At 37.1% G+C, this 7,397-nt stretch overlaps 1 pseudogene; it reads right to left on the minus strand.

Annotated features, from left to right (window-relative positions):
- Nucleotides 1-2,818: 2,818 nt before the first annotated feature.
- Nucleotides 2,819-3,929, minus strand: LOC122151922 (annotated as a pseudogene).
- Nucleotides 3,930-7,397: the final 3,468 nt, after the last annotated feature.

A 7,397-nucleotide genomic window follows, 5' to 3' on the forward strand; every position in this document is an offset into this window, starting at 1 on the left:
AATGATTGTGAGCATTTCTTCATATGTTTGTTGGCCGCCTGAATATACTTTTTGGTGAAGCAACTATTCATGTCCTCTGCCCATTTTTAAATTGGATTGTCTGTCTTTTTGTTGTTGAGTTGTTGGAGCTTTCCATAAATTTTAGAGATAAGTCCCTTGTCAGATATGTCATTGCCGAATATATTTTCCAAATCTGTAGGTTCTCTTTTTACGCTTATGGCAGTGTTATCATTAACAATTATGAATTTGTTGCTGTCATTTTGTTATGTGGTTTTTCAAAGTGTTTCTTGTTTCTTAATTGCATAAAATTTCTGCACTGTTTTGTTTAAAAATCATATTATCACTTCCTTCTTTGCTGTTGTTTTAGTATTTGCTGAATATTTGTGCAGGTCCTTTTTTTTATTTTGATGTGAAAGTTTATCATTTTTATTTGAGGTTACCCTGTCATTTATAATATTATTGCCAAGTTAAGAAAAGTCTGTTCTATCTTGCAGTTGTATTGACTTCCCTACTATTTTTTGTTGTTATGTGCCATCGAGTTGTACCAGACTCCTAGAGACCCCTCCTTGGGTTGCCAAGGCAGTATTGCTATGGAAGCAGATTTCCCAACCTTCCTTCCTAGGAGTGGCTGGTGGATTTGAACCGCCAGCCTTCTGGTTAGCAGTCAAATGTCTTAGGCACTATGCTACCAGAACCTCTCCCTACTATTTAGAAGTTCTGTAACTACACATTTTTCCCCTCTTTTTGTTTTGTAGTTGTCCTCACTTGTCAATTGATGTCTCTGATTCCCTGTTTACAATCTTGTAGGCTTATTTACTTTGTATACTTCCATAACTGGGTTAGTTTCTGGAACATCATGTGTGTTAATGGTTAGTTGTTGTTTGCTGTTGTTTTCTGTCCAGAGGACTCCCTTTAGTATCTCTTGTAAGGTTGTTTTGGTTTTAACAAATTCCCTTGATTTCTGCTCATCTGGAAATGTCCTAATTTCACCATCATATTTGAGGGACAGTTTTGCTGCGTATATAGTTCTTGGTTGAAATTTTTTTTTCTTTCAGGGTTTTATATATACCATTCCATTGTCTTCTCTCCTCCATGGTTTCTGCCAATAAATCCTAGCTTAGTATTATTGGTTTCCCCTTGTAGGCAACTTTTCAATTTTCCTGTGCTGCTCTCAGGATCCTTTCTTTGTCTTTGGTTTTGGTGAGTTTGATGATGATATGTCTTGGTGATATTCTTTTGAGGTCTGTCCCGTTTGGGGTGGTTAGGACTTTTTGAATGGATATATTCTCATCTTTCATGATACCAGGGGAATTCTCTTCCAACAAATCTTTGACAATTTTCTCTGTGGTTTAATTTGTCTCTTCTTGTTCTGGAATTCTGATTACACATAAGTACATAGGTTATTCCTTTTGATGGTATCCCACATGGTCCTTTTTCTTTCTTCATTTTGTTTTGATATTTTTTCTGTTTGATCCTCTTCCAAAGAAGTATTGAGACGTTTGTCTTCAATTTCAGTAATTCTGTCTTCCATTGATTCAATTCTATTCCTTTGCCCATTCAATGGGGTATCTATTTCTGAAAATTTGGTATTAATCTGGATTTCTATAGGTAGATTTTGTATTATTTCTAATTTTCCATTTATTTTGTCATTATGTTCTTGTATTGTCTCTTGAAGGTGTTCCTGTGTTTTCTCAGAGTTTTCCTAATTTTGTTAATGTTTTCTTTGATCTGTCTTTCAATCAATTGAATATAATTCTTTTGAATTCCTTATCAGGGCATTCCAATGTTGCTTCTTCCTCAGGGATGTGTTCTGGATCTGTATTCTGGTTCCTTGTTCTCATGGTTTATCTTGCTTCTTTGTGTGGACTGTGATGGTCTGTTGTCTCTGAGACATTGTGAATTTTTGTTTTTATATTTAATTGGTGATTGTATGTTGGAGTGACTTGCCCACAATTTTTGTTTTCTTTGGTTGTTATCGACATAAGCAAGGTACTCTGCTCCTCTATTAGCTACTTGGCACCACTTATACACTCACCACCTCTCTCCTTTCCCATCATCAGCATCTCCTATGTTCCTGCCACACTTGGCAAATGGAGTCTATTTTTAGCTCCCTGGAATCAGAATGAAAATGCAGTTACTTTAAAATCTGTTATGGCCACCACTTGTCAACATTCAAATTGGCTACACCCTTAGTCACTTAAAGAATCAATATGGATGCTGCTTGTAAAGAATCAAAATGATTGTGCCCTTTGGACAGTTGAAAGTCCACAGCTCAGGTTGTCTTGCTGTTTCTCTTCTTAGTCATAGGCCACCAACAGAGTTGTCCCTGCAGCCCTTGATGACTAGGGCTGATCTTTAGGTCAATTCTCACAACCCAACACCACTTGGAAATATTCAAGCTGTTGGTGCCATCAGAGTAGCTGACAGTCCACAGCTCCATCAGTCTCCATACTCATTGTTTTCATTCAGGTTTTTCCACTAGTTGGTACCTAATCCACTTCTGTATATTTCCTTTCAATGTCAGGGCTCCAAGGTTATCTTCTGTATCTCTTGAAATTGGTTTCTTTGTTCTTTGTTGAAAAGGGTATGTTTAGCTTGTCTGTCTATTCCACCATCTCACTGGAAATCATCATTATTGATTCTTTTGAATATCATTATTTCTCCTTTCATTTGTGTAGGTTTGTTTTGGAGAAAGTGATGTGCACTTCTGTACCAATATTTGATAAGGCAAAGGTCAGCATGAATTCATGCTTAGATTTCCTGAAGGAAGTATTCTCATATTTTCTTACTGAGGCTTATCATTATCAAAAAAGATTGTTTATAGGCAAGCAAGGAGTGATTTGATAATGCTTGGTATAGAAAATAGGGCTAAGTATAGATTAAGTAGTGACAAAATAAGATGGAAACTTAACAAAATATGATTGGTGCCCTTGATGTCATTATTCCTCTTATGGTTTGAGAGGAATAGAACCCATTTGATTAACTCTTTAAAAGCTTCTTTGATTGTTTGTTCCTCAGGGTGTAAATAAATGGGTTTAACATGGGGGAAATGGAAGTGATTAGTATTGTCACCCCCTTATTGATGGCCATTTCATCTTTTGCTGAAGGTTTAATATAGACAAAGATGCAGCTGCCATAGGAGATGGAAACCACTATGATGTGGGAAGAACAGGTAGAAAAGGCCCTTTTCCTTTGTTGGGCAGAGGGGAATCTTAGAATTGTTCTGATGATATATATATGTAGGACAAAACCACACACACAAGGGTCATGATAAAGATCATTACAGAGCAGCCAAGGATCATCTGCTCTATGATCCATGTATCTGTGCATGAGATCTTCAGGATAGGATTCATATCACAGACAAAGTGGTCAATGATATTAGAATCACAGAATTCCAGATTTAATGTCAGGGTAAGGAGTGGGAATAGAATCAACAATGTAGTTAACCAGCAGGCTAAGATAAGCTTTATGCAGGCCTGGTGGTTCATGATGGTCATGTAATGCAGGGGTTTGCAGATGGCCACATAACGATCATAGGACATGGTGGCCAGGAGGAAAAATTCTGTTATTCCAAACAGATATGTGAAAAACAGTTGGCTTATGCAAGCATTATAAGTAATGATCCGGTCACCTGTTGATATACTGTATAGGAATCTAGGAATTCAGGCAGAGGTGAATGAAACTTCTATAAAGGAGAAATTTTGGAGAAAAAAGGACATGGCAGTTTTAAGGTGGACATCCACTAATGTGAGGAAGATGATGGTGGTATTTCCAGTTACACTTAACATGTAGGTGAACAGCAGAAATATAAAAATCAGAATCTGCAGTTTTGGATCTTCTGTAAGTCCCAGAAGGATGAATGTGGTTAGTCTTGTATGGTTTCTCATGTCTGGCTCCTGACTTCTGTCCAATCTGTGTGTAAAATTCAGAGATATAAGCTTTGAGAAGAAGTAAGGATAATTTTTCTGATGGGTTTTGGTAGGAAACCAGGCAATTCATTTGCTTGAGTTGATAATGAATATTTTAGAAACATTCATAGCCTCAGCTCTTTTGGTATGTCATTCAAGTGGTTTGAAATGTGGATTTCAAACATTTTTACCATAACATATAGTAAAATACACATTTTACATTGTAATCCATACACTAATATGCTCGTAATCACAAATATCTGCAGCAAAATAGCACAAAAATTACTACCTTTTAGAATGCCCTCCACCACTCATCTGTCAGTTTGTGGTACTGTGGTGACTTGAGTGTTGCTGTGAGGCTGGAAGCTATGCCACCAGTATTTCAAATACCAGCAGGGTCACCTAGCAGGGACAGGTTTCAGCAGAGCTTCCAGAGTAGGAGACTGAGAATAAGGATAGGGCCATCATCTTCTGAAAGAAATTTCCACTGAAAACCTTATGAAGAGAAGTGAAACACTCTCCATTCTAGTACTGGGATACTTTATGAAGAGCCATGAAACATTGTCTGATATAGTGCCAGAAGATGAGCCCTTCAGGTTGGAAGGCACTCAAATTACAAATGGGAAAGAGCTGCCTCCTTAAGAGTCAAACTTAATGATGTGGTTGGAGTAAAGCTTTTAGAAATTTCATGTGCTGTTGTGGCATTATTCAAAATAAGAAGAAACAAATACAAACATTCATTAATAATTGGAACATGAAATGTACAAAGTATGAATCTAGGATAATTGAAAGTTCCCCAAAATGAAATGGAATGCATAAAGATTGAAATCCCAGAATTAGTGAGCTGAAATGGTCTGGTATTGGCTGTTTTGAATCAGGCAATCATATAGTCTACTGTTTCAGGAATGACAAATTGAAGAGGAATGGCATCATGTTCATCATCAAAAAGAACATTTCAAAATCTATCCTGATGTATAATGCTGTCAGTAATAGGATAACATCCATACACCTAAAAGGTAAACAAGTTAATACCACTAATGATAACATTACACACCAAGCACCGAAACAGAAGATGAAGAAATATTTGCAGTCTGAATTGACTAAATATGCAATCAGTATGTATTTATAATTATTGGTGTTTGGAATGCAAAAGTTGGGAACAAAGAAGAAGCATCAGTAGTTGCAAATATAGGCCTAGTAAGAAAAATGGCACGAGAGAGTGCATGATGAAATTTTGCAAGACCAACCACTTATTCATTGCAATACCCTTTTTTCAACAATATAAAGAGTGACTATGAACATGTTACTTGCCATGTGGAATACACAGGAATCAAATTCACCACATCTGTGGCAAGAATCAATGGAGAAACTCATTATCATCAGTCAAAACTAGGCAAGGAGCTGACTGTGGAACAGAGCATCACCTGCTCATATACTAGTTCAAGTTGTAGCTGAAGACTATGAACACAAGTCCATGAGAGCCATAATATGACCTTGAGTATTCCCACCTGAATTTAGAGATCATCTGAAGAATAGATTTGACATATCGAACACCAATGATAGAAGACTAGACAAGTTGTGGATGACGTAAACAACATCGTACATGAAGAAAGCAAAAGATCATTAAAAAGACAATAAAGGAATAAAAAAAAATGAATATCAGAAGAGACTCTGAAATTTGCTCTTGAACAGAGAATAACTAAAGCGAAAGCAAGAGGTGTTGAAATAAATGAGCTGAACAGAAGATTTCAAAGGGTGCCTCAAGAAGACAAAATAAAGTGTTATAAGGAGCTATGAAAAGACCTAGAATTAGAAAACCAAATGGGAAGAACATGTTTGTCATTTTTCAAGCTGAATCAACTGAAGAAAAAATTTAAGCCTCACATTTGTGTAATGAAGGGTTGTACGGCAAAACATTAATGGTGCATGAAGCATCAAAAGAAGATGGAAGGAATACACAGAGTCACTGTACCACAAACAATTTGTAGATGTTCAGTCACTTCAGTAGGTAGTGTATGATGAAGAACCAATAGTATTTATGGAAAAAATTAAAGCTGCATTTAAGGAACTAGTGAAAAACTAGGCTCCAGCAAGTGACAGAATACCCATTGAGATGTTTCAACAAACAAATGGAGCTCTGGAGGCACTTATTTGTCTATGTCAAGAAATTTGGAATACAGCTACCTGGACAACTGACTGGCAGAGATCCATGTTTTATGCCCATTCCAAAGTAAGGTGATCCAACAGAATGTGAAAAATATCTAACAATATCATTAATATAACACACATGTCAAATTTTACTGAAGATAATTCTAAAATGGTTGCAGCAGTTCATTCACAGGGAACTTCCAGAAATTCAAGCTGGATTCAGAAGAGGATGTGGAATGGGGGATATTGTTGCTGATGTCAGGTGGATCTCAGCTGAAATCAAATGCCAGAAATGTGTTTACCTGTGTTTTACTGACTATGGAAAGCCATTTGACTCTAGATCATAGCAAATGAGGGATAACACTGTGAAGAATAGGCAGTCCAGTACACTTAATTGTGCTCATGAGGGACTTGTATGTAGACCAAAAGGCTGTTGTTCAAACAGAAAAAGGCTTAAGATCAGGAAAGGCATGCATCAGGGTTATATCCTTTCACTATACACTATTAATCTGTATGCTGAGCAATAATTCAAGAAACTGGACTCATTGAAGAAGAATGCAGTATCAGAATTGGAGAAAGACTCATTAACAACCTGCAATATGCAGATGACACAACTTTGCTTGCTAGGAGTGAAGAAGATTTGAAGCACTTACAGATGAAGATCATAGACTATAGTCTTCAATATGGGTTACACCTCAATGAAAAGAAAACAAAATTCCTCACAACTGGACCAATAAGCAACATCATGATAAATGGAGAAAAGATTGAAGTTGTCAGGGATTTCATTTTACTTGGATCCACAATCAACACCCATAGAAGCAGCAGTCAAGAATCAGATGTCATCTTGCACTGGGCAGATCTGCTGCAAAAGACCTCTTTAAAGTATTGAAGAGTAAAGATGCCACTTCGAAGACTAAGGTGCATCTAACTCAAGCCTTGGTATTTTCAATGGCCTCATATGCATGTGAAAGCTGAACAAAGATTAAGGAAGATTGAGGAAGGGATGATGACTTTGAATTGTGGTGTTGGCAAAGAATACTGAAAGTACCATGGACTGCCAGAAAAATGAACAAATCTGTCCTGGAAGAAATGTATTTGGAATGCTCCTTAGAAGCTACAATGGCCAGACTTTGTCTCACCTACTTTGGTCACATGGTTAGAAGGGATCAGTTCTTGGAGAAGAATATTATGCTTGGTAAAGTAGTTGTTGTTGTTATGTGCTATCAAGTCAGACCCAACTCATAGTGACCCCTCCTTGAGTTTCCGAGGCAGTATCACTACAGAAGTGGATTGCCCCATCTTCCTTCCGAGGAGTGGTTGGTGGGTTTGAACTGTCAGCCT

This window comes from Orycteropus afer, unplaced genomic scaffold (assembly GCF_000298275.1).
Source record: "Orycteropus afer afer isolate SDZICR_OR568_19922 unplaced genomic scaffold, OryAfe1.0 scaffold00908, whole genome shotgun sequence".
In the NCBI taxonomy this organism is placed as follows: Eukaryota; Metazoa; Chordata; class Mammalia; order Tubulidentata; family Orycteropodidae; genus Orycteropus; species Orycteropus afer.